Raw genomic sequence first — 20,791 nt, 5'->3', positions numbered from 1 at the left:
TAAATGCAATCATCTAATTTTTGTAGACTCAATGCTTATGCATTTGTGCTATGTTTTATCACATTAATGCATGGATTAGACGTGAATATTTCTTTATTTTTTAATTATCTCTGAAGAAAATCTCTGGTGCATTTAATGTACAACAGGGAGTTGCTTGGTCTCAACACTACTTTTAAGTCCACATTTTTCCACCCCATTAGAACATCTTCCAGCACAATTCTATGCTTTAAGTCATGCTGAAGTCAATGAACTTAGAACAGTGCATTGCTGCTAAGGGCTGTGCTATGAAGTACTGGTTCATTGCTTGCCTGCATGAATCTTCATATATAAGACACCATAAATGGAACTAATGTTGTAAAATGTTGTTCAGAAGGAAACCAATTTGCTGAGGGGGAACTAGAATATGTTTAACTATATCCAGAAATCCATTAATAGGAAAAGTAACGGGATTCATGCCTAATTTAAATATCTTCCTGTGGTTAGGGTCCCAGTGAGGAAAATTTGTGTGTATGTATGTATGTACTTAAAATTGCTCCCTCTGGCAGGTAGTTTCCTACAGGTTTCCCCTTTAATTACAGGTAATTAATTACTTAAAACAATTTACCCTTTTCTTAGCTCCCACAAAGACCCAAAGGGGCACTAAAACAATAAATACAATTAGAATCACAATATAATAGTAAAACTGCTATTTAAAGCCAACAAGGAAATCCAACAACAGGAAAAACCTGAAACACACACACACAAAACCCAAACAATTCCTCCAAATAATGGCCATGGCCAGTGGTGCAGAATCAATGGGGCGGGGGGGGGATGCCCCAGGCAGCGCTGTGGCGGGGCTTTGGAAGGGGTGTTCCAGGGTGGGGGCGGGCGGTGCCATGGCAGGGGTACAGGGCACACCCCTTCCCCAGGTGCAGTTCCCCCTCGCTCCATGGCACCTCAAGTTAGTAAGACGGGACACCAAGCACACAGCTGTGGAGAAAAAGTACCACAGAAAAGTAATACCCACCTCCCTTCCCAGTAAGAACACTCACACAGAAGGGCCTCCACAAAGTGATAGGAGTGATACTTCAGATAATGAAGTTCCAAATCATTCAAAGTATTAAAGATAACAGCTTTGAATTGTGCTCAGAAGCAAATGAGTCTACAACATCCTAGCTCAGTAATCTGCGACAGTATACAAAAACAGCACTACAGCCTTGATTGACACTCAGCTTATTTGTTTTCATCCAGATCAATTTCACTTCCAGACACCAATTCAGAACATCAAGATGGCATCATGACAATCCCCACAGAACAGACCTGAGCAATTCAATTATGTCTCCGCCAGAATTTCCAAAGTGGAGAGACAGGATTGGAACCACCAGCGTTCCCAGTATCCCCATCACAGTTGAAGATGTCAAAATCCACTGAGGTGGGGTTCAGGCTTATTGACATGATCACACTGCCCCGCCTCTCAGCCAGCAAGTGGAACCCATCAAGGTGACTGAGCCTAGCTTGAAGTTGACCTGAAACAAGTCTAGGTAATCATCCGAGAAAGCCTGAACAACTTGCCTATAAAAAGGATATTGGCCGGTGGCCAATAGATATTCAAATCTTTGCAGTCCAAAAAGGCATTTAAGGACACTAGCCCTATCACACAATAGTAAGAATAACCAAGGGAAAAAATCCACTAAGACATCCTTAGAATTGTTCCAAAGCACACTGCAGTGTAGTCCTCCAAGGAAGAAGAAGAAGAAGAAGAAGAAGAAGAGTTTGGATTTATATCCCCCCTTTCTCTCCTGCAGGAGACTCAAAGGGGCTTACAATCTCCTTGCCCTTCCCGCCTCACAACAAACACCCTGTGAGGTAGGTGGGGCTGAGAGAGCTCCGAGAAGCTGTGACTAGCCCAAGGTCACCCAGCTGGCGTGTGTGGGAGTGGACAGGCTAATCTGAATTCCCCAGATAAGCCTCCACAGCTCAGGCGGCAGAGCTGGGAATCAAACCCGGTTCCTCCAGATTAGATACACGAGCTGTTAACCTCCTACGCCACTGCTGTGTAGGAAGGAAGCCCTTAAGATACCAATTCCTGTTCTTGACTACATTTTTTGCCATTCTGTCTCATTAGGATACATGGAGAACTCCAGTTGTATAAATATGCTTTTTTTAAAAAACCTACTTAATTTCCTGCTTTAAGCATTTAAACTAATGTTTGAAATTTTAAATTAGCGTGATGAGATTAATCCTTTCACCTCAAGCAGACAGAGAACTGCCTTAAGCAGTCAGACATTTGCAAAACCAAGTGAAGAAGTGTTGGTTTTACACCCCATTTTTCTCTACCGAAAGGAGTCTCAAAACGGCTTACAATCACCTTCCCGCCAGCCACCTCCCACAACAAGCACCTTGTAAGGCAGATGAAGATGAGAGAGTTCTGAGAGAACTGTGACTAGCCCAAGGTCACCCAGCAGACTTCATGCAGAGGAGTGGGGAAACAAGCCTGGTTCTCCAGACTAGAGTCCACTGCTCTTAATCACCATGCTCATGCTGATTTTCCAGTGTGCAAAAATGTGAATGACTCATTCTAATGAGATACAAAGCCTTAAGGATTACCTCTGTGTAGAGTCTCCTCTACCTCTGGATGCAATACTAAGGATCCTCGTCTAGGAGTAAGTCCACTGAATAACATAGGACTTACGTTTGAGTAATCTAGCTTAATCTTTCTCCCTCAAATAGGGCCAATTGTATAGACTCAGACCCAGTAGAAAGAGAGTTATTCCAGCTCCATAGGCTCGTTCTGCTTTCCCCAAAGCTCTTTCTGTCTCTCCTCTCCGCCGACAGAAAAGTTGAGGGTAAATGTTCGGCTCTAACGTTTGAAAAGGAAACAGCATCGGCATAAATATGGCTAGGAATGAGGCTGATTTGTAAAACAAATGCTTTTAGAGGGAAGATGAAAACTGCCCCTTTTCTCAGATCATGCCCCCCACAGAGGGGAAGGCTGCAACAGGAACATTTACATCTCAGTCCCACCGCCACCCCCTACCCTGCTCACGCTGCCTCACCAGCTAATCTAGTGCCAGGTGATTTACTGGTTGGCCAGACAGTTGGGAAACCCTAAAGACAGATGGGCAAAGCAATGAACCCTCAAATGAGCTGTTTCTCCTCCCCCCCCCACCCCCCCGCACATATGACGCATAAAGGGGTACCCCCACCAGAGGGCGGGAACTGGTCTCTCGCAAAGGAAAGAGCGCAAGCAATAAATATGGATAGGAATGAAGTTGATGTGCAAAACAGATGTTTCCTAAAGTACAGAGAAGGAATAAATCCATACGGAATTCATTATGGCCCTTCCCCTGCTCCCTCTTCCTTTCTTGTGATGAGAGTTCACATGATGCAAAAACCCAAAATCTCTGAAAAATATCTCAAATACCTCAAGGTTAGGTTTTTCACCAGTTTCTCTTTGAATGTGCAGCAATCTGGACCAAAAGTTTCATCATTCTAGAAGTTATTCTACCATCTGAATGATGCAGGAAATGATATGTAGCCACAAGGGAACATCGCTGGCATTATTTGTGGTGTATAATTTTTATTTAAAACATTTTAAAAGAAAAAACAGACAAACAGAAATGACAAACAGAAACAAGGAGTATTGCCGTAGGCTTTCACAGTTGGAATCACTGGGGTGCTGTGTGGAGAGAATGCTGCTAGAACACGGCCATACAGCCCGGAAACCACACCGCACCCCAGAAAGAAGGAGGCTACTGATTTCCACTGCACCAAATATGAATACAATTAAAAAATTACTACTTGCTCCCAAGTTACAATTATGAAACTATAGTTCAATTAATTCTTAATTACTATTGCTACTTAAGTAGAATTCACACTTTTCTCTATAATACCCATTTTCTTATTCTTTTAGTCCTCAAATCCACAAATCATCAGTTCGTTTTTTCTCTTTTAAGCAAGATGTCTATCAAGGATTTCCAGTTATCAATAAACCGAGAAAAGTTATTTTCTCTCAAAGAAATAAGCTTAGTCATCTCAGTTAATTCCAATATTTTCACAAACTGTTCTTCTATTATGGGTATAGACAAAGTTTTCAATTTTGCGCATATAATATTCTCCCTGCCAATGTCATATATAAAAATAGAATTCCACATCTTTTTTCAAACTGCCTGTCCATCAGATCTACAAAGAAAGCCTCTGGTTTCAATTGCACATTAGTCTTTAAAATCTTATGGATTACTGAATGTATACATTTTTAGCTTGATGATGATGACGACCAAGTTTATTAAAAGTCCACTGTAAGTGGTAAAATGACCCTTCATGTTCACATTTCCAGTACATATTTGAAACATTTTATTCATTTTTGCTAATTTCTTGGATGACAAATATCAACAATACATCATTTTATAGAAATACTCTTGGAAACTGGAACTTAATGTAAATTTAAGACCCACATATTCTCACTGATCCAATTGTATATTAAACCCCAGGTTACAGGCCCATATTATCATGCAGTCTTTCACTCATTCTTCCTCTGTTTCAAATACATTTTGGCAATAACATGATGGTCATTCATATATAGTTCTACTTCAAATTTCATTTTAGAATATTTAAAATCATGAGATCTTTCATCTGCTTTGAATCTGTGCACAGAAAAATTAATGACAGGCATGCCCTTTTGCTACTAAATCTTCTTTTGACTTTGACATTTCCCTTGAGAAGACTCTAGTATATCACGATATGTTAATCACCTATTTTCAAATATCATTTCTTGTACTTACAAAGATAGGGTCTGGAAAAAATGTTTCAGAGTCCTAATCCAACTGTCTAATTTTTAACAGTTGCAAGTGAATTTAATAGACAAATATCCATGCACAGAGCTGAAATATTTTGAAGTCTTCAGTGAAAGTATTAAACATTTAGGTTTCTGGGACTTTTCCAACTCAGACCTTCACTTTTAAAAATGGAAAGGGACAAAGCTACTCTTCCTAATTCTTTATATCTGCCTGGTGATCCTTACCACAATATGGTCATAAGATATGGGGAGAAATGTCTCCAACTACCATGCCAGAACCACTCTATGGTTGTTTACAGCATCTTGTTAACTTCTCATGTATGTTGGATGCATACCAAGTATATGTTTGGAAGCAATCTGTCTTTAAACTGGGAGTTCACAATAATCTCGTGTACACAAAAGGAGTCATTTAAAGAAAAGCCCTGAGTAGTGGCAGAGAAAAGGGAAGTCAAGGTAGCTGGTCCGGTAGTTGGGGAAAGTGCTATCAAGTCATAATTGACTTAATCCCTCATGAGGTTTTCAAGGCAACAAATGAACACAACTGGTTTGCTACTGTTTACTTCTGCTTAGTACCCAAGGTGTTTCTTGGTTATTTTTTATTCAAGTATTAACAAGGCTCCCTGTGCTTAGATTCCAAGGTCTGACAAGATCAGGCTAACCTGGCCAATAACCCCATCTGGATCCAATATCTAGGCAAAATGGGCAGCACTAACTGTGTGCCCTATATCGTCTCAGCAACTTCTAACAGAAGGCCAATTACCTGTAGAACGCTTATCTCAGGGCTGTTTTCCTTGCACTGGGCTTGCAGAGGGCTCTCCTCATGTTTCTCTAATTACACACGAGGTAGCAACCCAGTGCCTGCTGCGCAGCTGCTTGCTGAAGCTTCAAAGGGGCTCTAGTTCTTCCAGTTCTCTTAATTCTGCCCACCAAACGGCATACATCTCATCACAAGCAGGAGTCTCAACACTAGAGCTGATATTGTATTGATACAGGCCTTTGGCCACTGCTTCCAAGTGTATTTCTTCTGTTCCCAGGCAGTCCCAACAAGGTTCTTCCTCTCCCTTTAAGTTTGCACCTTTTCTCACCTGCCTGCTGCTGCCACACACAACAGGCATGCTGAGCTGGCTCTGTGTGTGTGTGGGGGGGGGGGTGCCTGCTTCTAACTCCCCTCCTGTGCTCCCTCTGGCCTTTGGCATTCAGAGAAGTGAAAGCAGAACGAGGGAGTGGGGGTGAGATTAGATGGGTGGGCTGGCTGTGGGCGGAGGGAAGAGGTCTGAGGCAAAACTGCTCACTGGCAAATGTGCCTGCTCTGGCTGAGAAGCAAAAATCAAATTTGTGCTAGAAGTGGTCTCGTTTGCTGCGGGGAGAATAGAAACTGAAAGAGGGGCTGCAGGAAATATATCCATACAAGAAATCTTGCGGCAATGCACTTTTGCCCCCACCGCGCAGCACATCCCTTGTGCATAATGAGCCATAAAGCTGGCCTGACCAGTACTATCATTGGCCTCTCATGGATGCAGTAACGGGGAGGGATTTTTCACCACCTATGGTTGGTTTTGCTGTTTTAATTGCGGCATTTTTGGTTATTTTATTATGTACTGGATTTCTGTGTTGTTGCTGCCCTAAGCCCTGTTGGGCAGGGCGGGATATAAATAAAAATATAAATAAATAAAATAAAAATAAGAAAGGTAGGGATAAGTGAACTAATGTGGGGGGGGGGGGAGCTGCCCTTGATCCAACTTTCCACTGAAAAGACTATTTAAGATGTGAAGGAGAGAGCCCCTAATGTTTTTAAAAGATCCCTGATAGATGGGGCATCTGAGAACCCTGGGATACAAGGGCACGCATAGCCTAGAACCCTCAGGCACATATCCTTTTAGCTCCACTATCCCAAGAACTGCAATATATAGAGCGAGAAGGAAAATGTAAGTCTTCACCTCCCAATTCGGAGTGTTGTACCAACTGGGTTTAGCCCTGGCTATACAGTCTGTCTGACCCTATATGAGAAAGTGTAATTGCTGCATTGCTGAGGCTTTAAGCAACATTCCCCTTCTTTCCACAACTGTCCCTTCTCCCTCACCGTGCGCCAGCTCTAAAATGCCCAAATTTCCAATGCTGGCAGCTAGCCTGCCCCAACATTCTTCTATCAGTGGAGACTTGAGAGGGGCTTTAAACTGCCCCCCCCCCCGCAATGTACCCACACTGCTAAATAAAAAAAGTTTAATAGTGTTCAAAAGCTGCAGCTAGTGAAGAATACTGTGGCTGATCAGAGCTAGCTACTAAGAACACACAACCCTGATACTACAGCAGTTACGCTGGCTACTGATCTGCTTCCGAGCCCAATTCAAAGTGCTAGCTTTGTCTGTTACTGTCCTACAAGGCTTGGTACTGGGATATCTGAAGGACCTGCGCCTGGCCAGAAATGAGAAGGGAGAGGCCCTCTTGACTGTCCCACCAATCAAAGAAGCCTTCTGGTGGGACAGCGGGTCTTTTCAGTGACAGCGGGTGATGCGATTTTCCAGGAAAAACCGAATTGGAAAATCTTCCCATTCAAATTTAAGGAAAAAATTTAAATAACGTCAGCCACAATATAAATAATGTTAGCAACAGGAGGCAACTCCAACAGAGACTAGCCCAGGGGAAAGGACAAGCACTACAGTTTGCCCATGTTTCATCTCCCACTTTCAGTCCATTGAACATGACTGGTTTTTAGCACAACACCCCTGAATGTTTAGATCAGTGGTGGCGAAACTTTGGCACTCCAGATGTTATGGACCACAATTTCCATCAGCCCCTTCCAGCATGGCCAACTGGCCATGCTGGAAGGGGCTGATGGGAATTGTAGTCCATAACATCTGGAGTGCCAAAGGTTCACCACCACGGGTTTAGATAAACAAGACAATATTGACATATGCAGGGTAGAAGTTTTTCCATGGGAAAATATTTTTTGGAAAAGTTTCCATTCCACATCACTGACTGTCACATGGCATTATAGAGAGGGAGGCCAGAAAGAGTTCCAAAAGAGGCAAGGCAGGCTGAATGATTTCAGCTGCATCCATCTTGTCACATGACATGGGCAAGACAGAGATGTCTGTGCAGTCCTGGAAATGATGCACGACAAAATGGCGGAGGCACCCAGTAGGCAGGGGAGGATAATCAGGAAAAGATGGTACAGCCTTGATGCAGTCCTTTCTACCTATTTCCTTCGCACTACTCAATCTTTACCTCACAGGCTGCAAAATGGAAGCTATCAAAGCAGCTTCCTATTTTCACCCAGGGCAATAAACACAGTAAGGGAGCAACAGGCAAGATGCTCCAGACCTCTGAATCACAGCTAATGCAAGATTTGCGGAACTGCGGAATCACCTACAAGAGACACAGGTTAATCAATTTTGTACTGTTAAGAAAAAATGAAAGGGCCGGCACAGAAAGAAACAATATTAAGCAAAAGCAAAACAATAATTTGTCTAAATCTGTAGGCGAGTACTACCTACAGCTCACAGCAATCTACCGTCTGGCACCGGAGAACCTGGATTTGTCTGGTCACTGAAACTGGGCTGATTTTCCAACAGTTCTGCTAAAAGGTGTTGCAAACAGAGCGCCAGGACGACGAGGCAGTGAAAAATGCAGGAGAAAAGGAATCGCATCGCAACCAACACTGGGGAAAATCTATTTCCCAACTCATATTAGCGTATTATTCTCCTGATACCTTCCAGGAATCTACAGAAGTAATGCTTTCCTAACCGAATACATATGGCCAAAAAAAAAGCACAAAACCCATCCAAACATACAAAAACACAGCATGCTTGTATTTCTTCTCCCAATTCACATTTGTCCAGACTCCTCTTTCCAAATAACTCAAAATAATGTGCAGCCCTCACAACAAACTTGTGAAGTAGGCTAGGTCACAAGATACTGACTTTCTAAGACCACCCAGAAAGCTTCAGAGTTTAGTGGCGACTTGGATTCAGGTCTAAACATGGTCTGCAGTCATGTATATCTTTTTCCCCCCCTGACTTCTTTAATAAACTAACAGTAGCCTCAGGGTAGGCTTAGCAACCTCAAAGAGAGGCCTACAGTTCTCCCAGAGTTACAACTGATTTCCAGACTACAGGGATTGGTTCACCTGAAAGACACTGAAGCTCCAGAGAGTGCACTGGATGGAATAACATCTTCACTGAGTTCCCACGCCAACTGTCACCCTCCCCAAATACAGCCCCAAATCTTCAGGAGTTTCTGAATCAGAGTTAACAACCCTACCTCACAAGGTCGCAAGTTGAAGTCACAAATGTGCGACAGGAAATCTTGTTTTAATAATAAAATTGCAGGAAAGTTATCTATGACTGTTAGGCTCTCAATTTCCGCTTCCAACACACAAACCACTGAATTATATGGGTAGAGTTATATGGTGGGCATCTGCCAACGCTAGATGGGGAAATTTCGGGAGATTTTTTTTTGGGGGGGGGGGGTACAGCATGGAGAGGGTGGGACTTTGGAGAAAGGAGAGACTTTAACAAGGTATGCTGCCCTCCAAAGCAGCTATTTTCTCCAGAGAAACTGATTGCTGTAGTTTGAAGATCAGTTGCAATTCCAAAAACTGTCCAAACCCACCTGGAGGTCAGCAACCCTATGGACTTCTGTATTTAGGATACTAAATAAATGCTTAGGATACCAAGCTGTTTTTGCTGTGAAAAGGGAACAAGCACTGTGGGAGAAAGAAAACCGTACACTTCTGAATTAGTTGGCCTTTATAATAACTGTACTCGTTTCTTTCAGGAGATAAGCTGAAATGTGCATCGAGTGGAAATGTGACTGAACTACTAAGGGTGAACAATATTATGTTAGTCACGTCTAACGGGTACAAATGCCAGAAAGATGCAGAGGCTATTTAATGGACTCTAAGCATGAAGAAAACCAGAGATGAGATTGCTCTTTATTTATTTTCCAAAGGCACTATTTAAAATAGTTTTAAAATACCTTCGGCTTTAAGCCTCTTGATCTTCAAATGTGAAACCTAGCCTCCACTCAACTGTGCCTCTGGAAGATATTGCTTGTTGAATGTTCAGATAGACTCAATGTATTTTCTCATTATCCCACAATTGTTCCTTTCTTTTTAATTCAATTGTTGTTAACAACTAATCCAAGAAAAACTAGAACTTTCTTTTCAACCGGGGAGGGTGGATGAGGGGAATATACTTTTTATTCACTATGTAATTTCAGAAGAATTTGATTTATATCCTCTCTTTCTCTCCTGTAAGGAGACTCAAAGGGGCTTACAATCTCCTTTCCCTTCCCCCCTCAACAAACACCCTGTGAGGTAGGTGGGGCTGTGAGAGCTCAGAAGAACTGTGACTAGCCCAAGGTCACCCAGCTGGCATGTGTTGGGAGTGCACAAGCTAATCTGAATTCCCCAGATAAGCCTCCACAGCTCAAGCAGCAGAGCGGGGAATCAAACCCAGTTCCCCCAGATTAGAGCCATCAAAGACACTGACCTTCATTAGTCCGGACAAAGCCATTCCCATTTGTTCTTAAAAAACCAAAGGTCACTAAGAACATCAACATTCTAACAGAGAGAAAGGAATCAAATTCCAGATTGACCACTGCATAGCCCAGAGCCACCGGACACCCCATCCTTCCATCCAAACAGCTTGGCTGCTGCAAATTCAAGCCCAAGTTTATAAAACCAGAAATGTAGTTCACGAAGCCTCACAACATTGATTTCTCTCCATTCAGAAAGCTGTTTTTACAGTCAATATCAACAGGTCGTGAAAGCACTTCAAACTGTAAGCAAATTTAGGTAACCCAATCCACAGTTTAATTCACTGTAAACCAAAGCTATTTTTGCAGCACCTATCACATGGCACACCTGTGTTTAGGGAGATAACATCTTCTAAACGTAGTCCCCCAGCAGATGCACACATAAAATTAGAATGTCAAGAAGGCTAGACTAGAATCTTGAACTCTTGACGTGAAAATACTTCTAAAGGAAGGAAGCTTTCGACAAGGAGAAGCATCCTAACCTGCTTTCTAAAGTAATACAATCAAGAAGGGCAGCATTGTGCAGTGCATGGTGTAGTGCAGTGATGGCGAACCTTTTCGAGACCGAGGGCCCAAACTGCAACCCAAAAGTCACTTATTTATCCCAAAGTGCCAACACAGCAATTTAACCTGAATACTGAGGTTTTAGCTTAGAAAAAATGGTTGGCTCCAAGGTGCGCGTTACTCGGGAGTAAGCTTGGTGGTAGTCGGCTTTGCTTTGAAGCAACCGTGCAACGCTTCGAATGGGTGAATCACAATCCTAGGAGGGTTTACTCAGAAGCAAGCCCCATTGCCAGCAACCAAGCTTACTCCCAGGTAAAGGATTGTGCTTTAGTTCTTCCCATGAAAATCAGTGGGGTTTAACACCGCTTAACAGGGTTACCTACACTGCTTCCTCAAAACTACGTCTGAAGTTTAATGCTAATAATCTCCCTGAAATAATTACACTATTGGCGTCGTAAGCCTAGGGACCTTGCAAGATCTCTCCTCCCCGCCCTGGCCTCCCAGGCACTAAAAGCCCCATCACTCTTTCTCTCCCAGGGTGGGAGAGCGCCTTGTGCACGGCCAGCCTGAGCAACGTGACTTCCAATGCGCTTGCTGGCAGCTGCCTCTGGCTGGGCGAGGGGGAGGGGGAGATAACTGCATGCATGCCCACAGAGATGGATCTGAGTGCCGCCTTGGGCACCAGTGCCATAGGTTCACCATCACGGGTGTAGTGGTTAAGAGCAGGTACTCTCTAATCTGGAGAACCGGATTTGATTCCCTGCTCTGCCACTTGAGCTGTGGAGGCTTATCTGGGGAACCAGATTAGCTTGTGCACTCCAGCACATGCCAGCTGGGTGATGCTGAGTTAGTCAGAGTTCTTTGGAGCTCTCTCAGTCCCACCCACCTCATGCGGTGTTTGTTGGGGGGGGGGAGGGGATTGTAAACCCCTTTGAGTCTTCTTACAGGAGAGAAAGGGGGGGCGGGTTTACATCTAAACTTTTCTTCTTCTAATAGTTCTGAATGTATAGCATGGCTTTCAGCCCATCCCCAGGATTTTTGTTAAATTGCGGCAATTTGGCTCGCATTCTAGTCACAACTATTAAAAAAGGGCATACTTTACTAGCCAATATATCTTATGTGATCTCAGCATTTTAGCCTGAGAGTCAGTCACTCATTTTGTAATGGACACAAGAGTTTCAACTTGCCCCAAGACAGCGAGGATTATGTTGTTACCATGGTAATGGCAAGAGACAGCAGCCAATCAATAGATTAAAATTGTGGTTCTCAATGTGTCATCCGTGGATGTCTGCAAGACAGAACATCCAAACCAGGTGCATCAATGATAAGGCAGTAACAAAGGCCATCGTAAGAAAGTCTCCTAGGAGTAGGACCTTTCTGTGTAGAAGGGAGGATTTGGAGCCCGGAAAGGAACATGAGAATTCTGAGGATAAAAACGTTTGCCAATATCTCTAGTGAAGAAACAAAAGGTCCTGAAGCATGAAAAACAAAGGATCTTGCTTAGCACGGATGCTAGGTGTTAAAATTAAAGGGGATGAACAGAGTTCCACTTCTGTGAACCCAAAGAAGTATATCAAAGACTGGAATTTATTTATTTATTAAAAATATACCCTTTTAAGAAGAGCCCCACTGCATCAGAATAGTGGTCCACCTAGTCCAACATCCTGTTTGTGACAGTAGCCAACCAGTTGCCCACAGAGGTCCAACAAACAGGAAATAGGGGCCACGCCCACCTTCCCTTGATGCTGACTTCTAGCACCAATATTCAGAAGTTCACGGCCTCTGTGTTTGAAGGTCCCCTTCAGGCACTAAGGCTAGTAGAACTGACTTTAGGACAGGGGTCGGCAACCCTCGGCTCCGGAGCCGAAAGCTCTTTTGTCCTCGTACTGCGGCTCCGCAGCGGCGACACCAACAACGGCAAGTTGCACTTGGGACGTGGAGAGGGCACCTCCTTCCCCGCCCCCTCCTCCCTCCCTCCCTCCCTCCCTCCCTCCCTCCCTCCCTCCCGCGTCCTTTACCCTCCTTCCCTCATCTGGTGCCTGGGAAGGAGAGGAAAGGAAAGGATGTCAGAGGGAGGGAGGGAGGGAGGGAGGGAGGGAGGGGAAGGAAGCGCGCTTGCAGCGTCCCAAGTGCAACTTGCCATCATTGGGGCGGCTGCCACTGTCTACCCCCCCCCCCGGCTTGGTTAAAGGCAGGGTTTGGGGAGGTAGAGGGCAGGGCTTGGGGAGGGGGGGCCAAATGGCTCTTTGAGTGCTAAAGGTTGCCAACCCCTGCTCTAGGATAAAGCAATGAAGAGGAAGCAAGAACAGCCTTCGGTCATTTTGCCATTTCCAGTTATGAATCTTGTTATGCGCTGATCCTTATGCAAATCTCAAAGGTTTCCAGCAAGGCTATGACAAGCAGGAGCTGAAATTTTTTAAAATAAATGGGAAACCATGTAAATGCCATTCAAAGAGCTCACAAACAAGAAGAAACATCACTTCTCTCCCCCCCCCCCCCCCACAATGCAATGATAAAGCTTTTAACCATTCAAACTTGGGTTTGTTTTTTACAACTCTTTTTAAATGCTTGCTCTTTCAGAATGAAAATGTTAAAAGCAGCCCTGCTCCAATCTGGGTTTCTGGTTTCATGAATGACATTTCTGTTAACTGCTCCGTTTTAGATCCAGTTGCAAAAGCCACAGGCATTTGCTGTTCGTAATTTATTTCAGTGGGAGGGTGGGCAGCAGTGGGTCACTTACAATGTAAATATTGACTTTTCAAACACATACCTTCTCCATTCCTCCCTCTCTTCTCCCCCCCCCCCACCAATGAGCATACACCCACCAATAAACTTTCAAGTCTTTCTAGAGCTTCTAAGCCACTGCAACCAGCAGTCTATGTAATGCCAAAATCCTGGGAACAAGATTCTGCCATACAGGCATGAAGTATTAAAAACAGAAGCCAACCTCAAAACGCATGCCACAGCAGATGAATATAGTCCATCTGCAAGAGGGATAGAAAACAGCAACGGGGAGAGGCGAGATGTAAGAAATACTCCAAATTGAGGGGTGGTTTTTTTTTGAGAAATGTGCAAATTAATCATGCTTCAGGAAGTACTTCTCACTCTTATTCTACTGTTCTGTTTACTGTACCTTTCTGCTGCCTTGCAAGAACTGCAGCCATTTGAAACAGCATCAGACAGGATATGGACGCCTGTACCCGATGTCCTAACTTGGGAACATGGCTTCATAGTATAATGAAGACATTCATGTTGAGAATAAGAGGCCTTGAAGGAGTCAGAATATCTGAAGCAGAAGTCTACACGTCAGGTCATCCCCGCCCCCGCCCTCGTCCTCTAACCTGGGGAGAGGCATGTTGAAATTTGATTCTAGTGACACCCAAAATATATTTTCCCCCAGTCCTGACTTCCTAAAAGTGAGAAAGGTAAAATATTAACATTTCTTACCAAAGGAAACAGGCGGACTCCACCCACGGGAACAATTGGCTTATAAAATCCAAGAAAAAGCCCAGACTTTGGGGGAGGTTATTCATTTCCTAAGAAAATGATTTGCTCAGTCATATGGAAGCAGTTAAACCGCAAAAGTTTGCCAACTAATGTGATTCTCTGTTGTTCCTAAATGACAGCAATGTTCAAATTTAGGTACCATGGTAGCAATATCTTAATTTTAATACAATGGGAGAAGGGGGATTGTTTACATGAACACTGTCCTTGCAGGATAGGCCACCGCCCTGATGAACTAGCCACACAGCAAAGAAGCACACAGAGATCATCTGTTTCCAGCAGGCAGACTTTAATGGCAAACAGTTACAGCACTCTTGCACGCTTCTCAACTCTCTCCTTCCTTTCTTTCCTCCCTGGCCTCTTGCCCTGTGTTCCTTTTATCTCTCCCAAAAGAGTTCCTCCTCTTTTGGGGCTCCCTATTCCAACCTACTTTGGGCTAGTCACAGCTTTTTGGAGCTCTCTCAGCCCCACCTACCTCACAGGGTGTTTGTTGTGAGGGGGGAAGGGCAAGGAGATGTAAGCCCCTTTGAGTCTCCTACAGGAGAGAAAGGGGGGATATAAATCCATACTCTTCTTCTTCTTCTACTACTAGTGGTTGGTGGGCTGTCTGTCCAGCCCTGCTGGCTTGGGATTGGCCCCTCAGGACTCCAGGCCCTCCTCCCTGATTGAAGCCTGTTCTGGGCTGTGCTGGCCCCGCCCTGCTCTGTGGAAATGCTGAGGCCTGTTGATTGCAGCTGGGTTGGGACTGAGCCAGCCCCACCCTTCTCAGTGAAACAGCTGAGGCCCGCTCCTGCTGTCCAGGTAATTCAGCCAGTTCCAACCAGCTTCTCCTGGCTTCTAGGAAGTTCTGGTGTTTGCTGGTAAATCCAAGGGAGGGGTTGCCAGTGGCTGGGGTCCTGTGGTCCTTGGGCGACCGTCTGGGTAAGCAAATGTGATAAATGAGGAATGTGTTTTCCACAAGAGCAAAGCAATGGGATAAGAGGATGGAGCAGTTGGTCAGGCTGGAACAGGACAAAACTGGCTAAAACCAGTCAAGTCAGATTGTACGTATTGAGCATGCTTAATGAGCTAATGCATATTAACTTTTACACCCCAGTTTGAATAAAGGGCTTTGAAAATGAACATATAGGAAGAATATGGGAGAGGGCAGCATATCAAGGAGTAACATGTAAATAGGCGGACCAGAAAGTTGCGACTCTAAGTACCCTTAGCCAATGGGGGGACAGAGATGGTGTGGCGAATTCAGGAGAAGGGAATAAACATGCTGTGGATATACTGTTTCGGAAGAGTCTACCCAGGTGGGTGTCTCCCCTTTCTTTGCAAATAAAGCTACTTAAAACTCTCTTCTGTTGGCTTGATATTTGCTAAAGAAATTTTGAGCGCCACACAAAGAGGGAGGGAAAGTCTGCAGAGCAATGGGAGGCAGCCCTGTCCCTGGACACACTTCAACTATCATGTATTCAAATTATAGCATTATTAGCAGTGCATAAATGAGTGTGATTGGTTTCTGGCAGTCCAACTTTTAAAATTCATTAAACTGTAATTATACAGGGCCCAGTTAATGGTCTGGGGAATGCCTGATGAAATAGAAGTGCTGGTGCTAAGTGGGTGTGAACTTGAGTCAGTCCCTTGGATAAGACTGCTGGATGTCCCATGTGAGAGTATGCTATAATCATTTTTTTAACAATCTAATCAAACCAAAGAATCTAAACAACACCAACCAGCATTCCCAAACAATAGATATGCCAAACACAAAACAAAGATTAAAGTCCTTTTGTATATCTACTTTATAAGTGGAACAGGGCTCTAAGTTGTTGCACTGTCTATTATATCTTCTTTTTTATAGTATTATTTTCTATTTTTGTAATGCAGTTGTTTGCATTGTGTATGGCATGCCATGGCTTACACTGTTTTAATCAGATTTATAATTGTATGATCCAGCCTTATTGTTTTATTTATTATATGCCTTATGCTCTTTTATAAAATCCTGCTTTTAAATCCTGTAGTCCACCCAAAGTTTCAGAGAGAAAATGGACCGTAAATAAAAGTATGCAAGCAAGTAAATACATAAATAGCATATGATATAAATGATGTTTTCGGCCATAAATATTATGATGTTAGTGGAAACACATGGCTAGTAGAGCTCTTCCAAATAGCTTTAGTTATCAGATACCTCCCCAGTCATCCTCTTCACACCTTAATACTGTGTTACTCGCTCTGTATCTCAGAGTGCCAAATTCAAATTATCATCAACTAAAAGAGCCACATTTACTTCCATCTCTGGCATGAGGCCTGCACTTCAGAGAGGCTCACAGCTTACCTATTCATCTGGCAGTGGCTGCTTCAAGTTGGGGACCACCTGCCAACCACCAGCCCCAGATGCAGGGCAGGTGCCATGTTGGGGAAAGCAGCTCAGATGAATCACAGCTGACATGTCAAAGAGCCACATATGGCTTCTGAGTCCCTGAACAAGTATTACTGCCTTAACTTATAAAGTCTGAAGTGAAATACATGTACATATTTCACCAATTTCAACAGAACTTTTGCCGAGGATGGGCGTTTTAATTTAGGTATCAATCGTCACCAAAAATTAGGGTTGCCAGCTCCAGTATCAGAAATACCTGGACATTTTGGGTGTGGAGTCTGGGGAGAGTGAGGTTTGGGATGAGGAGGGACCTCAATGCGTTATAATGCCATAAAGTCCACCCTTCAAAGCAGCCATTTTCTCCAGGGGAACAGACTTGGTAATTCGGATGTCAACGGTAATAGTGGAAGATCTCTAGGAATTACCTGCAGGTTGGCAATTCTAAGGGTCAATAAATACTAGACTGCTCAGAACTCTTGTAAAAAATGGTAGTGCCTCAGTCAAGATAAAAAAATACAATCAGTATTTCATATCTAATCACCTGTTTGGCTTGTTCTTCCCTGTCAGCCCATTAAAAAGCGGCCTAAGGCAACTCTGCAGCCAGCCTGTCCTCTCTACCCCTGCTCCCCCTCTCCTATATCCAGGCTGCATCCAGGCCTTCTCTATTTTCCTATTCTCCACCCAGAAATTGCCCTTCAGTAGTGTCAACCCTACCCTTCTTCTCTGGCAGGATCATGACATCACCCTATTTTCTATAGAAATGGTTTGAGTCATTTCAGATGTCTTCAGCCCACTAAAGAGAAGCGGGTCCATTCTGACTGACTGTTCCCCTCTCGTGTCTGCAAACTGCTGAATTTATTCATTTTGACTTCCTTTCCCCTGTTTTAAAACACCAGGCTTTGACTCCACCCACAGTCTCCACAAGCAGCAACAAGCTTTATGCCAACCTATCTCCACACCAACAGGGAGAAACAAGACACTAATAAGAAACAGCTTCTTTCTCCCAGATTCCTGGACTAGTTAAAGCAACCCTGTCCATTATTTTCTTCAAATGTCAACAGTTTTGAGCCATCCTTTTACTTAACCATAATCCTCACCCCAAATACAAAGCTGCTCTTTCCCATAGATGCTGGCAAAGGCAGTCACAATTATGGCCACTCAGCCAGTTTCAAATAGATTGGCATTGGCTTTATCGTCAGCTGTTTCCAAAAAGAAGAAGCAGTTTCCACTGTTTTCAGTCAAAAGAGCCACATTTGACTAAGAGATCAACAATTCCTCCACAGGGCTGGGCCTTAGCACTAGACCAGGCCACAAACCTGAGTTAACCATAGGCTCTATCTTGCCTTCATGGGCCATACAAAAATCTGAGGAAGATATGCCCACCATGTTTTATGATTACCTTGTAAATGTCAGTGCCATACCAAGCAGAGTTATACCCTTCTATGTCCACAAGTCAAGGGGTTTAAAAGGGTGTCTCTGCTTAGGATGGCATTACTTGTGCCATGACTGGCCTATGTACACATCTGCCTAGACAAAGTTATATTAGTAGCCTGAACAGCTGGAAACAATTCTTAGTCAAAGAGTTTAGGGAGTATTTACAAGCTTTCATATCTCCTTTCCATGGTCATATCTCCTTTCCATGGTATCCGACATAAGATTCAATATTCACTTGGGAAACTTCCATTATGTCACACTCATACCCTGATCCTAGAGAGTAGTACTATCATATAACTCAGGGTAAACGACTGAACTAAGGGATTCCAATTGTCTCTAGTGGCGCTATCACAGCTATGGATGCTATCAGTTTCAAAGCAGAAGTCCCAGCACGAAGAAGTACCTACAACCCTTCAAAAATTCTGTATTTTGCTGGAAAGCTTATCAATCTAAGAAGAAGAAGAATTTGGATTTATACCCCACCTTTCTCTCCTGTAAGGAAGCTCAAGGTGGCTTACAAACTCCTTTCCCTTCCTCTGCCCACAACAGACCCATTGTGAGGTAGGTAGGGCTGAGAGAGTTCCGAAGAACTGTGACTAGCCCAAGGTCACCCAGCAGGAATGTAGGAGTGTGGAAACGCATCTGGTTCACCAGACAAGCCTTTGCCACTCACGTGGAGGAGTGGGGACTCAAACCCAGTTTTCCAGAATATAATCCACCTGCTCTTAACCACTACATCATGCTGGCTCTAAGTTTAATCCAGTTTAGTGTGATCCACTTGCAACCAAAACCAGCACTACAGCGCAAGCCCTCAGCTTAGGCTTTTTTCAGCACTTTTTCAAAAGTGGTCACTGAGTAGAATATTACACATTATCCAGCCCTGTTGTTACTGTATGTGACAGAATCACATTCAGTTTATAGAAAGGACATTAGCCCAGTGCAGATGACAACCCCACATGGTTACTGAATGCATGATGGAAGGAGAGTAGATATGAGAGCACAGGTCCTGCCTCTATCTTCACATGATAGCCTGGTCAACTACAGAGTGCAACCAGGTTGAGGAAGTAGCTGTGCATACACCCCCTCGCCATGATCAGTAATTTGCACAACCACTTCCTCTCCACCCTGCAGCAGGCCAGGTGATCATGCAGAGGCATGGCCTGTCCTGCCTCTATCTTCACATGATCGCCTGGTCGACTACAGAGTGTAACCAGGTTGAGGAAGTAGCTGCGCATACACCCGCCTCGCCATGATCAGTAATTTGCACAACCACTTCCTCTCCACCCTGCAGATGGCCAGGCGATCACGCAGAGGCACGGCCAGCATGCTGACACTCGCTCTCCCTCCCAGAACATTAATTGGGCATGTGCAACTGCTATTTGTACCAGCCTAATAAAAAAAGGATAAGAACGAGCCAACATTAGTAACCCAAGCACACTTCTCACATGGAAAATCAGAATCATTTGATACCTGACCACTCCCTCTTGGTTAGCTGAGAGATTTATTTCATCAGAATGTATTTCATGAAAACCAAACTTAATTGCTTTGAGCAAAAAAGTAGAAGTCTGCAGCTTTCTTGTATAGGAAAGACCTATTTCCTGGGTTGTTTTTTTAATATACACAAGGAATGCTAGAACAAGCCGCCCTGGAGAGATGCTTGTTAAAGAGTAGGCAGTCGTCCTCCTAGAGTGGTACTCTGAGATAGAGTGATGAAGATCAATTTCAGTGCATTTCTTCAAAATCAATAAGAGTGCTTTTATTCACATGGTGCCTGTCTTCTAGCCATGTTGATCTCATGTCTATTTGTACTGGTACCTTCTTTTGGAGCACAGACTTTCTACATTTCACTTTTTTTCTTTAATTTTTTTTTTTTTGCAGACAAGCTCTGAATCAGAAGACTCTTACAGACATACCCTGAAAGATCAGGCAAACTTCTCTGTTACACAAACAGAGTAACAGTGCAATCTTAAACCGAGTTATAATTTTCTGAGGCCACTGATTTCAACAGTGTCACTTTGCTTGGGACTGCCCTGTAAAACCCTTGTCCTCTCAACTGCTTTGCTAGTCAATCAGTGGCTACCTCACATAATTAGAAATCAGAGTACAGTGCAATCCTGAGGGGAATGCCGAAACCCCTCAAGAAGAAAAAGAAGAGTTTGGATTTATATCCCCCCTTTCTCTCCTGTAAGGAGACTCAAAGGAGTTTACAATCTCCTTCCCCACCCCCCGCCAACAAACACCGCGTGAGGTGGGTGGGGCTGAGAAAGCTCTGAAGAACTGTGACTAGCCCAAGGTCACCCAGCTGGTGTGTGTTGGCATGCACAAGCTAATCTGCTTCCCCAGATAAGCCTCCACAGCTCAAGTGGCAGATCAGGGAATCAAACCCAGTTCTCCAGATTAGAGTGCACCTGCTCCAGATTGGAGTGCATCTGCTCTTAACCATTACACCACACTGGCATTGATGCTGGCATGAGTCCAGTGCCAGCATCAATGCCATTTGTGTCAGTGTAAGGGGCACTTATATTGGCGCAGAGGCACTTATACTGGTGATGGGGAACAACTTCAGTGTAGGATACTGCACTAGTGCTAAAGGGGGCATTTCTATGGGCTTCCTGAGCCCTTTCAATGCCCTCATGAGCTGGTGTACATTTACACTACCAAAGTAGTAGGTG

The 20,791-nt window shown here is 44.0% G+C and overlaps 1 protein-coding gene across 1 annotated transcript in view; it reads right to left on the bottom strand.

Moving 5' to 3' along the window:
* LRP1 (LDL receptor related protein 1) overlaps positions 1 to 20,791 on the bottom strand; it is a 466,085-nt gene that overhangs the window by 341,699 nt on the left and 103,595 nt on the right.

This window comes from Sphaerodactylus townsendi, linkage group LG03 (assembly GCF_021028975.2).
Source record: "Sphaerodactylus townsendi isolate TG3544 linkage group LG03, MPM_Stown_v2.3, whole genome shotgun sequence".
NCBI lineage: Eukaryota > Metazoa > Chordata > Lepidosauria > Squamata > Sphaerodactylidae > Sphaerodactylus > Sphaerodactylus townsendi.
The sequence above is the reverse complement of the archived record's forward strand: the minus strand, read 5'-3'. Positions and strand labels throughout refer to the sequence as shown.